The 16,874-nt window shown below is 44.5% G+C and overlaps 1 protein-coding gene across 3 annotated transcripts in view; it reads right to left on the bottom strand.

Annotated features, from left to right (window-relative positions):
• The window catches only part of LOC128699631 (ras association domain-containing protein 10-like), a 454,877-nt gene that overhangs the window by 37,439 nt on the left and 400,564 nt on the right, over positions 1 to 16,874 (bottom strand). The window contains exon 1 of one of the 3 annotated variants that reach the window (XM_053792361.2): positions 12,191 to 12,367. The exons of 1 other annotated variant lie outside the window; for it this stretch is intronic. The gene's annotated coding sequence lies outside the window, so the exon portion shown is untranslated. Of the gene's footprint in view, positions 1 to 2,237; positions 2,495 to 12,190; positions 12,368 to 16,874 lie in introns of those variants that run through there. One more of the 3 variants, XM_053792360.2, reaches the window with a different exon arrangement.

Here is a 16,874-nt window from a genome sequence, read left to right on the forward strand (position 1 = left end):
CATTGGCACTAGGTTAGGTTAGGTAAGGCTTACTGATGCGGGTCTTAGATGGAGCTTTTGGTCATCTGACCGAGGCCTTCCGCTGGCTCGCATCCCTAGAAAGCTACGGTCATAACCATTACCCTAAGTACGTTTACTTAGGTACGGGTCGACCTAAGTACAATCATACATAGTAACACGTGCAATCGTGAAGAAGCGATACGAGAATACAGAACTACGGGGGGAGTCGAGTGATAGCTCTAGGCCTTTCATGTTGCAATCAACATATCAGGAGCTTTCAATGTTGCAGAAATGAGTAAGAAGTCCAGGTAGATCAGCTCGGGAATGTTCCCCCAAGCTGATACGCAACATTTCTTGTACATAAACTGCGGCTAGCCGGGGATCGAACCCGCGCTATTTGACTTGCTTCCCACGAGGTGGGATAAAACACGGGTTCGACCCCCGGCTAGCCGCATTTTAATTGCGTAAAAAAACTTCGTGGATACATTAAATTATCTAGGATAGCGATATTGTCCTTGTACCTCGTGGCCTGGTAGGTAACGCTGTCGCCCCCACACAGTGTCCGTGGTTCGATCTCCGGCAAGGGTGGAAACATTGGGCGTGTTTCCCTACACCTGGTGTCTCGTTAGTCTAGTAAGCAAGTAGGTACCTGGGTTTAAGTCGACTGGTGTGGGTCGCATCCTGGGGGGACAAGACTGAGGACCCCAATCAAAATAAGACAGTCCTCGCTGACGCACCGAGTTATCCTAGGTAGCTAACCCTCCGTGGTTAAAAATCCCAACAAAATGTTATCTCTGTTGTTGCAACTGTTTCTCACCCCAGTGTTCCTGGTGGTTGTAATTAGGCAACGGCTTCCGCGTTGACTGTTGAAGCTGTTGCTACTGCCGCTACTGTTGTCGCTACTACTGCTGTTCTGCTGCTGTTACTGATGCTGTTTTTGTCACTGCTGTCGCTATTGTCGATTCTGCTGTTGATGCTGCAGTTTCTTACTACAACAGGAACTGTTGCTATCTCTACTGCTGTTGCTGTTTTATAAATACGTCTTAGTGTTAAAACAGACATATTTATTAGAAAACTTTTCGGTCGTGGGACCTTGATTATAAGTGATCAAGGTGCCAGGACCGAAACGTTTTGTAATATATGTGTGCTATGGTTTACCTGTCTTTGTAAACCAATGTTAATACCACTGTTGTCACTGCTGTTGCTGTCGTTGCTGCTGTTGCTGTGCAAGCCTCACACGCCCCGACACTCGAGATAAACCCAGTATCAACAGCATCATAATTAAACCAATTACACAGCGGGCCAGCCACCAACTTAAACCCAGCGTCTCTAACCTGTTCGTCCCAGGAACAGCTGACGCTAACAGCGAGTTTAAAACCGCAGGTAAAATCCTTCTCCCTCCCTCACCCCCCTTACCTTCTCTCAAATCTCTCCCTCACCCTCCATTCTACCTCCCTGGCTTCTTCCTTCACTCCCTGCCTAGTAACTTTAGGTACAGGTACACAAATACAGTTACACATTATAAATGAATCTAGTTTGTATAATCCTAAACTAAACTTCAGAAAAAATAGTTTTGGGTTTGAATATTGGTTTAGGATTATACGTATTTGATAAATTTATTTATAAAGTTTGTTACAGGAGTGTAACATCCTCACTCATCCTTCAGAGTGCAGGCACTGTACTTCCCACCTCCAGGAGTGTAACATCCTCACCCATCCTTCAGAGTGCAGGCACTGTACTTCCCACCTCCAGGAGTGTAACATCCTCACCCATCCTTCAGAGTGCAGGCACTGTACTTCCCACCTCCAGGAGTGTAACATCCTCACCCATCCTTCAGAGTTCAGGCACTGTACTTCCCACCTCCAGGAGTGTAACATCCTCACCCATCCTTCAGAGTACAGCCACTGTACTTTCCCCTCCCTACCTCTCCCCCCTCCCCAACATAACATATGGTGGGTACCATTCCCATTACTGGTTATGGGACAACTGCTGGTTGACTAAGGCTGTCCCATAACCATCTCTCCCGCCCACCCTCACTAAACCACTGCTACAGTCACCACCATTACCACGACTACTAACACGCTACTACTACTACTACTACCACCACCACTACTGTTACAGGAGCCAAGAACTATGTAAACAAAAGCGATTTCCTTCACTTCCAATAACCTGTGTACAGTATACAACAAAATGCAAACAATATAATGTTTAAAGTGTTATAGGCAGGCATGTTATACCTCCTACGAGTGGACAGCAACAGTCTGGTTGATCACACAGCTCCAGGAACCACTGAAACAACAGTGGTCTAGTTTGACGACCCCTGCAACAACTTTTCAATGAACACGTTGAGTCAGTTGCACTATAAACACACATCAGTTCTCTTTGCAATGTCAAGGCTACCAGGTAGTGGGTGCCAGTGGATGCCTGTGGGTGGCTAGCAGTCGCAGTGACACGAGCCACTTCACTGCATAACAGTGATCAGCAGGGAGTATAACAGTCACCCAAATTGCTACACACACACACACACATATACCTACGTTGCTGCCATCTACCCTCTCGTTATGTAAACTTTGGTACACTCACGTACCGCCAGATGGTGTTCACACAGATTTTTGCGAAATGCAATGGACAATTTCGACTGTGGAATGACTGTTAAATGGGGTTAACATGTGTACTAGGAAGATATGTGAAACAGGTCTTCCTATTTCTAGCTTCACAGGTCTTCCTATTTCTAGCTTCACAGGTCTTCCTATTTCTAGCTTCACAGGTCTTTCTATTTCTAGCTTCACAGGTCTTCCTATTTCTAGCTTCACAGGTCTTTCTATTTCTAGCTTCACAGGTCTTCCTATTTCTAGCTTCATAGGTCTTCCTATTTCTAGCTTCATAGGTCTTCCTATTTCTAGCTTCACAGGTCTTCCTATTTCTAGCTTCATAGGTCTTCCTATTTCTAGCTTCACAGGTCTTCCTATTTCTAGCTTCATAGGTCTTCCTATTTCTAGCTTCACAGGTCTTCCTATTTCTAGCTTCATAGGTCTTCCTATTTCTAGCTTCATAGGTCTTCCTATTTCTAGCTTCACAGGTCTTCCTATTTCTAGCTTCACAGGTCTTCCTATTTCTAGCTTCACAGGTCTTCCTATTTCTAGCTTCATAGGTCTTCCTATTTCTAGCTTCACAGATCTTCCTATTTCTAGCTTCATCGGTCTTCCTATTTCTAGCTTCACAGGTCTTCCTATTTCTAGCTTCACAGGTCTTACTATTTCTAGCTACACAGGTCTTCCTATTTCTAGCTTCACAGGTCTTCCTATTTCTAGCTTCATAGGTCTTCCTATTTCTAGCTTCACAGGTCTTCCTATTTCTAGCTTCATAGGTCTTCCTATTTCTAGCTTCACAGGTCTTCCTATTTCTAGCTTCACAGGTCTTCCTATTTCTAGCTTCACAGGTCTTCCTATTTCTAGCTTCATAGGTCTTCCTATTTCTAGCTTCACAGGTCTTCCTATTTCTAGCTTCACAGGTCTTCCTATTTCTAGCTTCACAGGTCTTCCTATTTCTAGCTTCACAGGTCTTCCTATTTCTAGCTTCACAGGTCTTCCTATTTCTAGCTTCACAGGTCTTCCTATTTCTAGCTTCACAGGTCTTCCTATTTCTAGCTTCACAGGTCTTCCTATTTCTAGCTTCATAGGTCTTCCTATTTCTAGCTTCACAGGTCTTCCTATTTCTAGCTTCACAGGTCTTCCTATTTCTAGCTTCATAGGTCTTCCTATTTCTAGCTTCACAGGTCTTCCTATTTCTAGCTTCACAGGTCTTCCTGTTTCTAGCTTCACAGGTCTTCCTATTTCTAGCTTCACAGGTCTTCCTATTTCTAGCTTCATAGGTCTTCCTATTTCTAGCTTCACAGGTCTTCCTATTTCTAGCTTCACAGGTCTTCCTATTTCTAGCTTCATAGGTCTTCCTATTTCTAGCTTCACAGGTCTTCCTATTTCTAGCTTCACAGGTCTTCCTGTTTCTAGCTTCATAGGTCTTCCTATTTCTAGCTTCACCGGTCTTCCTATTTCTAGCTTCACAGGTCTTCCTATTTCTAGCTTCATAGGTCTTCCTATTTCTAGCTTCACAGGTCTTCCTATTTCTAGCTTCACAGGTCTTCCTATTTCTAGCTTCACAGGTCTTCCTATTTCTAGCTTCACAGGTCTTCCTATTTCTAGCTTCATAATTCTTCCTATTTCTAGCTTCACAGGTCTTCCTATTTCTAGCTTCATAGGTCTTCCTATTTCTAGCTTCACAGGTCTTCCTATTTCTAGCTTCACAGGTCTTCCTATTTCTAGCTTCACAGGTCTTCCTATTTCTAGCTTCACAGGTCTTCCTATTTCTAGCTTCACAGGTCTTCCTATTTCTAGCTTCACAGGTCTTCCTATTTCTAGCTTCATAGGTCTTCCTATTTCTAGCTTCACAGGTCTTCCTATTTCTAGCTTCACAGGTCTTCCTATTTCTAGCTTCATAGGTCTTCCTATTTCTAGCTTCACAGGTCTTCCTGTTTCTAGCTTCACAGGTCTTACTATTTCTAGCTTCACAGGTCTTCCTATTTCTAGCTTCATAGGTCTTCCTATTTCTAGCTTCACAGGTCTTCCTATTTCTAGCTTCACAGGTCTTCCTATTTCTAGCTTCATAGGTCTTCCTATTTCTAGCTTCACAGGTCTTCCTATTTCTAGCTTCACAGGTCTTCCTGTTTCTAGCTTCATAGGTCTTCCTATTTCTAGCTTCACCGGTCTTCCTATTTCTAGCTTCACAGGTCTTCCTATTTCTAGCTTCATAGGTCTTCCTATTTCTAGCTTCATAGGTCTTCCTATTTCTAGCTTCACAGGTCTTCCTATTTCTAGCTTCATAGGTCTTCCTATTTCTAGCTTCATAGGTCTTCCTATTTCTAGCTTCATAGGTCTTCCTATTTCTAGCTTCATAGGTCTTCCTATTTCTAGCTTCATAGGTCTTCCTATTTCTAGCTTCACAAGTCTTCCTGTTTCTAGCTTCACAGGTCTTCCTATTTCTAGCTTCATAGGTCTTCCTATTTCTAGCTTCACAGGTCTTCCTATTTCTAGCTTCACAGGTCTTCCTATTTCTAGCTTCACAGGTCTTCCTATTTCTAGCTTCACAGGTCTTCCTATTTCTAGCTTCACAGGTCTTCCTATTTCTAGCTTCACAGGTCTTCCTATTTCTAGCTTCACAGGTCTTCCTATTTCTAGCTTCACCGGTCTTCCTATTTCTAGCTTCATAGGTCTTCCTATTTCTAGCTTCACAGGTCTTCCTATTTCTAGCTTCACCGGTCTTCCTATTTCTAGCTTCATAGGTCTTCCTATTTCTAGCTTCACAGGTCTTCCTATTTCTAGCTTCACAGGTCTTCCTATTTCTAGCTTCATAGGTCTTCCTGTTTCTAGCAGATCATGAAGAGTGGATGTAAACAAAAGCTTACAAGTGTAAAGCTTAAACACTTGTTTAAGCTTTACAGTTACCAGACAGTGACTATAGTGACTGTCAGCGATGCTTACAGCTACAAGACAATTATAGTAACTGTCAGCGAGGGTTACAGTTACTAGACAGTATAGTGACTGTCAGCGATGCTTACAGTTAATGAACAGTGACTGTAGTGACTGTCAGCAGTGACTGTAGTGACTGTCAGCAGTGACTGTAGTGACTGTCATCACTGCTCAGAGATTAACTGTGTAGGTGAAAGGGTTGTTAATTCCGGAGTGTATAGTCGAGAATAGTCACTGTAGATGTAGCAAGTGATACTGTAGACGTAGAAAGCGTCACTGTAGACGTAACAACTACTATGAAGGTAATATTATCGCTGGGGAAGAACTTAGCAAGTACTTAGGTACTACTTCCCCCGGAAGTCTGGTAGTACCGGGTAGTGCATCCGGATTGTAAACACAAAAGAGGAGATAATGCACTCGCAGTGTGACTTTCAAAGTTATGTCGTATTCCTAGCACCGAACGTATGTACACTCTGTACAAGGTATGTACACTCTGTACAAGGTATGTATACTCTGTACAAGGTATGTACACTCTGTACAAGGTATGTACACTTTGCACATCGTATGCTCACTCTGTACAACGTATGTACACTATGTACAGCGTATGTACACTCTGTACAAGTACTGAGAGTTTTGGCAGTACTAACCCCCTGACTTACACTGAGTTATGGGATTGGATTCTCCTCTGAGTGATCACCTGATTACCATGAGACAAGCGCAAGCAGGATTCTTTAGTCATGGAAAGGGCAGGAGAGAGAGGATTTGTGGACTGGTAGGCAGATTAGCAGGCAGACTAGCAGGCAGACTAGCAGGCAGACTAGCAGGCAGACTAGCAGGCAAACTAGCAAGCAGACAGGCAGATTGCGTTCAATCTTCTCAGATATCTGACAGGATACGGTGTGGCACATGGCCTGGTAGGCAAAGCTGTCACTTCACACGCTGAGGGTCCGTGGTTCGATTCCAGGCAAGGGAGAAAACATTGGGCGCGTTTCCTTACATCAGTAAAATAGGCATCCGGGTGTTAATCGACTGGTGTGGGTTGCATCCAGGGACAAAATTGACCTAATTTGCCCGAAATGCTCTAACAAGCGGCTTTCTATATAGTAGTTTGTCACTGATGTCAGCTATGGTCTGTATAAGTTGCATCATGTACTTGTAGAAATAGAGATTATTATTATTATTATTATTATTATTATTATTATTATTATTATTATTATTATTATTATTATTATTACACTCATAAATATGAGTACTTGGCTACTCCCTGTAGTCACTGTACTAAGTATTACTAAATAATAATAATGAGAAATATGGTGTGTACTCTTTAAATTCTTTAATTTGTACTCTCCGTGTATTATTTCTTAATAACGTTCTCAGAAAATAGAGGGATGAGACAGTCTCATATTTCTCACCCTCCAGATGTGAGAATGTGAGTATATGAGAAAAGTCTCATGTAAAAGTGTTAATAGGCTGTTTTAACAGTGTATTAACAGGGTTAATGCAATGTTATTTCTAGAAGAAACAGGGAAACGGGTAACCCAGACGACCCACCCTCCCTCTGTTAGATCAGAAGGCCGCAGCAGTTAGGTAGCCAGAGCATTTGTAGGATGCTAGGATGGTCGACTCATTCTACAGGGATATGACTGTCAGTGCTACCAGCTGGATGAGGTGACATGAAGGATACTCGTTCAGGAACACCTGCCAGGAACATCTGCTATATATATATATATATATATATATATATATATATATATATATATATATATATATATATATATATATATATATATATATATATATATATATATATATGAGAATATAATATAAGCAGATATTACTGTGGAAAATCAAATTGGATGGTGGAGGTGGCCCACCCACCTGACTATGGGAGGCGAGGGACCACCCATTTGCTTGTGGGGTTGGCAGGTGCTGGGTGGTAGGCCGCCCACACACATACTCTCTCTCTCTCTCTCTCTCTCTCTCTCTCTCTCTCTCTCTCTCTCTCTCTCTCTCTCTCACACACACAGGTTATGGTGAGAGAGGATGTCAGAACGAAGGATGTCACCAAATTTAGAATCATGTTCCCAGATGATGTCAAAGCTTACAAGTCAACAATAGACTGAAGTCACCTAATTTGGTAGATTATAGTCTTTCCATAGTCCAGTCTCCCCACACCTCAGGGTGATACTCCCTCACACTCCCCACAGGTCCAGTCACCCCACCAGTGTCCCCACACCTCAGGGTGATACTCCCTCACACTCCCCACAGGTCCAGTCACTCCACCAGTCTCCACACACCTCAGGGTGATACTCCCTCACACTCCCCACAGGTCCAGTCACCCCACCAGTGTCCCCACACCTCAGGGTGATACTCCCTCACACTCCCCACAGGTCCAGTCACTCCACCAGTCTTCCCACACCTCAGGGTGATACTCCCTCACACTCCCCACAGGTCCAGTCACTCCACCAGTCTCCCCACACCTCAGGGTGATACTCCCTCACACTCCCCACAGGTCCAGTCACTCCACCAGTCTCCCCACACCTCAGGGTGATACTCCCTCACACTCCCCACAGGTCCAGTCACTCCACCAGTCTCCCCACACCTCAGGGGGATACTCCATCACACTCCCCAGAGATCCAGTCACCCCACCAGTCTCCCCACACCTCAGGGTGATACTCCCTCACACTCCCCACAGGTCCAGTCACCCCACCAGTCTCCCCACACCTCAGGGGGATACTCCCTCACACTCCACACAGGTCCAGTCACTCCACCAGTCTCCCCACACGTCAGGGAGATATTCCCTCACACTACCCACAGTCTCTCACTTGAGAGATGGTAACTGCTAAGTAATAGTAACTGCAGCTCTGCTGGAAGATAGTAACTGCAGCTCTGCTGGAAGGACAGTAACTGCAGAACTGCTGGAAGATAGTAATTGCAGCTCTGCTGGAAGATAGTAACTGCAGCTCTGCTGGAAGATAGTAACTGCAGCTCTGCTGGAAGGACAGTAACTGCAGAACTGCTGGAAGATAGTAATTGCAGCTCTGCTGGAAGATAGTAACTGCAGCTCTGCTGGAAGATAGTAACTGCAGCTCTGCTGGAAGATAGTAACTGCAGCTCTGCTGGAAGATAGTAATTGCAGCTCTGCTGGAAGATAGTAACTGCAGCTCTGCTGGAAGATAGTAGCTGCACCTACTGACGTCTCCCAGCTCAGACTGACACTACTGAAGTCTCTCAGCTCAGACTGACACTACTGAAGTCTCTCAGCTCAGACTGACACTAATGAAGTCTCTCAGCTCAGGCTGACACTACTCAAGTCTCTCAGCTCAGACTGACACTACTGAAGTCTCCCAGCTCAGACTGACACTACTGAAGTCTCTCAGCTCAGACTGACACTAATGAAGTCTCTCAGCTCAGACTGACACTACTGAAGTCTCCCAGCTCAGACTGACACTACTGAAGTCTCTCAGCTCAGACTGACACTAATGAAGTCTCTCAGCTCAGGCTGACACTACTCAAGTCTCTCAGCTCAGACTGACACTACTGAAGTCTCCCAGCTCAGACTGACACTACTGAAGTCTCTCAGCTCAGACTGACACTAATGAAGTCTCTCAGCTCAGACTGACACTAATGAAGTCTCCCAGCTCAGACTGACACTACTGAAGTCTCTCAGCTCAGACTGACACTACTCAAGACTCTCAGCTCAGACTGACACTACTCAAGTCTCTCAGCTCAGGCTGACACTACTCAAGTCTCTCAGCTCAGACTGACACTAATGAAGTCTCCCAGCTCAGATTGACACTACTGAAGTCAGCTGCCAGGTGTGCCACAGGCAGTGTGTACTCAGTTCCTCAAGCTTCAACATCCGTGCACACGAGGGCCTGGGATCTTCAGTCAACTTGGCGTCCACCAGGACGCTGACATGTCCCTAGGACAGCTCTCCATCGGGCTGCTAACGGAGTCACTGGCTTCTTGGACCCTCTTGGGGAGGGTCGATGGTGCTCGTGCAAGCAGCAGATCCCGGGGCAACTTGCTGCTGTTTGCAATGGCTGTCTGCCGAGGAGAGACAGGCACCTAGCAACAACTGTTGTTGGGGCAATGGATGAATTCCTGCTATGTTTGTTAACTGCTCATTACTCTGTAATTTGTCTATGATTGTAATCATGTCATAACGTGTTTATCATTCATTACCTTTGCAATTATTCATGAGTGTGACCAGCTCTACCTGGAGCTCATTACCTTTGTAACTTGGTCATGATTATGACCAGATCTAGTTCATTACCTTTGTAACTTGCTCAGCTATCAAAACTTTGGAGTCCAGTCCCTGGACCCATTATGTACCTCTGTAATCTTTTGACTACCGCCCACAGGATGGGTATGGGGTGACTACCGCCCACAGGATGGGTATGGGGTGACTACCGCCCACAGGATGGGTATGGGGTGCATAATAAACATATTAAACTAAAACTCGTGTGATGGACTATGACAGAGAAACAAAAGCTAGCTTTTGTTCCCACTGTGTAACTACCATATAGAATAGTGTAGCAACACTGCTGGTGTTCCCACTGTGTAACTATCATATAGAATAGTGTAGCAACACACTGCTGGTGTTCCCACTGTGTAACTATCATATAGAATAGAGTAGCAACACACTGCTGGTGTTCCCACAATGTAACTATCATATAGAATAGTGTAGCAACACACTGCTGGTGTTCCCACAATGTAACTATCATATAGAATAGTGTAGCAACACACTGCTGGTGTTCCCACAATGTAACTATCATATAGAATAGTGTAGCAACACACTGCTGGTGTTCCCACAATGTAACTATCATATAGAATAGTGTAGCAACACACTGCTGGTGTTCCCACAATGTAACTATCATATAGAATAGTGTAGCAACACACTGCTGGTGTTCCCACAATGTAACTATCATATAGAATAGTGTAGCAACACACTGCTGGTGTTCCCACAATGTAACTATCATATAGAATAGTGTAGCAACACACTGCTGATGTTCCCACTGTGTAACTATCATACAGAATAGTGTAGCAACACACTGCTGGTGTTCCCACAATGTAACTATCATATAGAATAGTGTAGCAACACACTGCTGATGTTCCCACTGTGTAACTATCATACAGAATAGTGTAGCAACACACTGCTGGTGTTCCCACAATGTAACTATCATATAGAATAGTGAAGCAACACACTGCTGGTGTTCCCACTGTGTAACTACCATATAGAATAGTGTAGCAACACACTGCTGGTGTTCCCACAATGTAACTACCATATAGAATAGTGTAGCAACACACTGCTGGTGTTCCCACAATGTAACTATCATATAGAATAGTGTAGCAACACACTGCTGGTGTTCCCACAATGTAACTATCATATAGAATAGTGTAGCAACACACTGCTGGTGTTCCCACTGTGTAACTATCATACAGAATAGTGTAGCAACACACTGCTGGTGTTCCCACAATGTAACTATCATATAGAATAGTGAAGCAACACACTGCTGGTGTTCCCACTGTGTAACTACCATATAGAATAGTGTAGCAACACTGCTGGTGTTCCCACTGTGTAACTACCATATAGAATAGTGTAGCAACACACTGCTGGTGTTCCCACAATGTAACTATCATATAGAATAGTGTAGCAACACACTGCTGGTGTTCCCACAATGTAACTATCATATAGAATAGTGTAGCAACACACTGCTGGTGTTCCCACTGTGTAACTACCATATAGAATAGTGTAGCAATACTGCTGGTGTTCCCACTGTGTAACTACCATATAGAATAGTGTAGCAACACACTGCTGGTGTTCCCACTGTGTAACTACCATATAGAATAGTGTAGCAACACACTGCTGGTGTTCCCACTGTGTAACTACCATATAGAATAGTGTAGCAACACTGCTGGTGTTCCCACTGTGTAACTATCATATAGAATAGTGTAGCAACACACTGCTGGTGTTCCCACTGTGTAACTACCATATAGAATAGTGTAGCAACACTGCTGGTGTTCCCACTGTGTAACTATCATATAGAATAGTGTAGCAACACTGCTGGTGTTCCCACTGTGTAACTATCATATAGAATAGTGTAGCAACACTGCTGGTGTTCCCACTGTGTAACTATCATATAGAATAGTGTAGCAGCACACTGCTGGTGTTCCCACTGTGTAACTACCATATAGAATAGTGTAGCAACACTGCTGGTGTTCCCACTGTGTAACTATCATATAGAATAGTGTAGCAACACACTGCTGGTGTTCCCACTGTGTAACTATCATATAGAATAGTGTAGCAACACACTGCTGGTGTTCCCACAATGTAACTATCATATAGAATAGTGTAGCAACACACTGCTGGTGTTCCCACAATGTAACTATCATATAGAATAGTGTAGCAACACACTGCTGGTGTTCCCACAATGTAACTATCATATAGAATAGTGTAGCAACACACTGCTGGTGTTCAATTGTGATAAAATATGCACACTTCCTCCCACACTCTCCTCCCACACTCCCTCGCACGCTCCTCTCCCACATTTCCTCCCACACTCCTCTCCCACATTTCCTCCCACACTTCAGTAATCAAGAGTAACACAAGTCACTGTACCAACAATAGTAACTACACGCGATAACGTAACAGTGACACTTACCACTGGAGGATGGCAGCTTCCCTATATGGATGGCAGCCATGTGGATGGCAGCCATGTGGATGGCAGAACTGTAGATGGCAGCCCTGTAGATGGCAGCCATGTGGATGGCAGCCATCACAACCATCCACACCAGCCTTCTGACTATCCTTTCTCGTTCCTGGCCCAACCTTCTAGCCTCACCACCCTCTCTCTACACTTTCAATTGCAACACTGACCCCGAGGTCCGCGGTCGGGCGGTCCAGCGGTCCGCGGTGGTCCACCACACACACACACACACACACACACACACACACACACACACACACACACACACACACACACACATTCCCTCAGGATAGAGATTCTTCCAGACCCCTCCCCTCTCCCCTTTTCACTAAATCTCTCCTGAACCAGCGAATGGGGAGGCAGGTAGAATTGAAACCACCGGTGGACAAGACTGGTTACTCTCTGGTCGCCCATACTGATATATATATATATATATATATATATATATATATATATATATATATATATATATATATATATATATATAATATATATATACATACATGTACGAGACACATACATAAGGAGGGAGAGAGAGAGAGAGAGAGAGAGAGAGAGAGAGAGAGAGAGAGAGAGAGAGAGAGAGAGAGAGAGAGAGAGAGAGAGAGAGACAGACAGACAGACAGAAAAATAGAGAAACAAAGGATGAACAAAACAGAGGTCGCGTGAGATACGAACTGCAGAACACAATAAGAAAGAACAATAAACTACACAACAAAACACTCCAGAGAACAGAATAACTTCGTGTGAACATGTCGTAAAGAACACGAAGGGGAACTGCACCAGTTCTACACTGCTTAAATGAACAAGTTATGAAGAACACTCAGGCGAGAACTGCGCCATGTACCATTTGGGCAGGTACCACCTGGACAGGTACCACCTGGACAGGTACCACCTGGACAGGTACTACCTGGACAGGTACCACCTGGACAGGTACTACCTGGACAGGTACCACCTGGACAGGTACCACCTGGACATGTACTACCTGGACAGGTACCACCTGGACAGGTACTACCTGGACAGGTACCACCTGGACAGGTACCACCTGGACAGGTACTACCTGGACAGGTACCACCTGGACAAGTACTACCTGGACAGGTACCACCTGGACAGGTACTACCTGGACAGGTACCACCTGGACAAGTACTACCTGGACAGGTACCACCTGGACAGGTACCACCTGGACAGGTACCACCTGGACAGGTACTACCTGGACAGGTACCACCTGGAAAGGTACCACCTGGACAGGTACTACCTGGACAGGTACCACCTGGACAGGTACCACCTGGACAGGTACTACCTGGACAGGTACCACCTGGACAAGTACTACCTGGACAGGTACCACCTGGACAGGTACTACCTGGACAGGTACCACCTGGACAAGTACTACCTGGACAGGTACCACCTGGACAGGTACCACCTGGACAGGTACCACCTGGACAGGTACTACCTGGACAGGTACCACCTGGAAAGGTACCACCTGGACAGGTACCACCTGGACAGGTACCACCTGAACAGGTACCACCTGAACAGCAACCACATACAGCGAAGTATATATATATATATATATATATATATATATATATATATATATATATATATATATATATATATATATATATATATCTCGGATGCTGGTCCGGTAAAACAAGTGTTTTTTTTTTTTTTTGATGGTGGTGAGACGAGTGAGTATCCTGAGTGAGTGAGAGAGTGGGAGGAAGAAGTGTCTCCCACACTGCTCTCTTGACCCCGTGATGGTCACCCTGGGATGCACGCCACCACTACTAGCAACCACCACTACTAGTAGCAACCACCACTGCTACTAGCAACCATCACCGCAACTAGCAATCACCACCACCACTACTACTAGCAACCACCACCACTACTAGTAGCAACCACCACTGCTACTAGCAACCATCACCGCTACTAGCAACCACCACCACTACTACTAGCAACCACCACTACTAGCAACCACCACTACTAGCAACCACCAACACTACTACCAACCATCACTACTACTAGCAACCACCATCACTACTACTAGCAACCACCACCACTACTAGCAACCATCACTGCTACTAGAAACTATCATCACTACTACTAGCAACCACCACTACAACTTGCAACCACCATCGCTACTACTAGTAACCACCACCACTACTAGCAACCACCATCACTATTAGCCACCACCACTACTACTAGAAACTACCATCACTACTACTAGCAACCACCACCACTACTAGCAACCACCATTACTACTAGAAACTACCATCACTACTACTAGAAACTACCATCACTACTACTAGCAACCACCATCACTACTAGCAACCACCATTACTACTAGAAACTACCATCACTACTACTAGCAACCACCACTACTGCTAGCACCCACCACCACTAATAGCAACAACCATCACTACTACTAGCAACCACCACCACTACTAGCGACCACCATCACTACTAGGAACCACCACCACTATTAGCCACCATCACTACAAGCAACCATCATCACTACTAGAAACCACCATCACTACTACTAGCAACCACCACCACTACTAGCTACCACCACCACTACTACTAGCAACCACCACCACTACTAGCAACCACCATCACTATTAGCCACCACCACTACTAGCAACCACCATCACTACCACTAGAAACTATCATCACTATTACTAGCAACCACCACTACTAGCAACCACCATCACTACAACTAGCAACCACCATTACTACTAGGAACTACCATCACCACTACTAGCAACCACCATCGCTACTACTAGCAACCACCACCACTACTAGCAACCACCATCACTACTAGGAACCACCACCACTATTAGCCACCATCACTACAAGCAACCATCATCACTACTAGAAACCACCATCACTACTACTAGCAACCACCACCACTACTAGCTACCACCACCATTAGCCACCACCACTACTAGCAACCACCATCACTACTAGCAACAACCACTAATAGCAACAACCACCACTAGCAACCATCACTGCTACTAGCAACCACCACTACTACTAGCAACAACAATTCCACCACTACTACTAGCAACAACAATTCCACCACTACTACTAGCAACAACAATTCCACCACTACTACTAGCAACAACAATTCCACCACTACTACTAGCAACAACCACCGTTACTAGCAACCACCACCACTACTAGCAACCGCCATCACTACTAGCAACAACCACCACTACTAGCAACAACCATCACTACTACTAGCAAGCACCACCACTACTAGCAACCACCACCACTACTAGCAACAACCATCACTACTACTAGCAAGCACCACCACTACTAGCAACCACCACCACTAGCAACCACCACCACTACTAGCAACCGCCATCACTACTAGCAACAACCACCACTACTAGCAACAACCATCACTACTACTAGCAAGCACCACCACTACTAGCAACCACCACCACTACTAGCAACAACCATCACTACTACTAGCAAGCACCACCACTACTAGCAACCATCACTACTACTAGCAACTATTGCTACCCCTGAATGGGTCACAATGTATATAATGTATATTACCTGTTCATATAATTTTATATTGCTTATATTTGCGATAATAGCTAAATCGTAAATATATTGCTTTATATTATTATTTGACTTAAGTATATTATTAGGTAGGCTATAATATTTATATATTATTCAGTGTTCATTGCTCGAGAGTGTTAAGTAGTCCCGCATTGTCTAACTACTGTAACTACTGCCTCGCTTGTTTCGCTGCCAGCTTCTCTGTAGTTGCTGGGCAGCAGCAGTCCAAGGAGAGTCACGTGACCAGTGTGGGGTAATCATACCTCGCCTGGCTTGCCTCAAGCTAGCTCTCTGATGGTGATTCCAACAACACCTCCCTCTCCAGCTCTTCCTTGCTGTCCCTTGTTGGAACATCATCTCTGTTGCTCTCTCTTGTTCTTAGTTCTGTGTAACTCTGTTAACAGCATAGCCTAGACTTAGTGATTTTCGACGTTTTACTGACGTTGTGTCACACTGACACTCTGAGAAACTCGGGTCCTGAGCTGTAGCTTCTGACCTAACTTGTACTGGTATCTGTGTACTGTCACAATCGTGGATTTTCTTATGCTGAACTTAGATTCAGTAGTATGGGAGTTTTGTGACTTTTGTGGAGGATCTGCTGATGGTCCCTACTTAGTGTCGTTATGTTATCTCCTTGTTCTTGATTCTGTGTTGCTGCTGCTTGTTATATTGCTGTTCGGCGAATCGGTCGTTTTACTGTTCAAGCAAGCTGTTCTGATTGCCAGCTTAGTCAAGAAGTTAGTTTATGTGAGGACTTTTAGTCAGTCACTGGTTAAGTCGAGTCAAGTCTTGAGACATAACGAACTACTTAGAGCACTTACACACATACACACAAACTTACTTGTATATATTTGTATTATGTTATTAAATGTTAACAATGTACCAGACGGTACTTAAAAGCCATGAAGATGTGATATGTGCCTTCAACACAATACTACTGTACACCAGAGAAGTGTAGCAACTTGTATCCTATATTAAATTACTTCGATTTACTCTGATGTTGTCCACCTAGACAACTTTATCTTCCTTAATAAACTTATTAAATTTTAATTTCTATAGTTAGTAGCCTACC

Source organism: Cherax quadricarinatus, chromosome 67, assembly GCF_038502225.1.
Source record: "Cherax quadricarinatus isolate ZL_2023a chromosome 67, ASM3850222v1, whole genome shotgun sequence".
Taxonomy (NCBI): Eukaryota; Metazoa; Arthropoda; class Malacostraca; order Decapoda; family Parastacidae; genus Cherax; species Cherax quadricarinatus.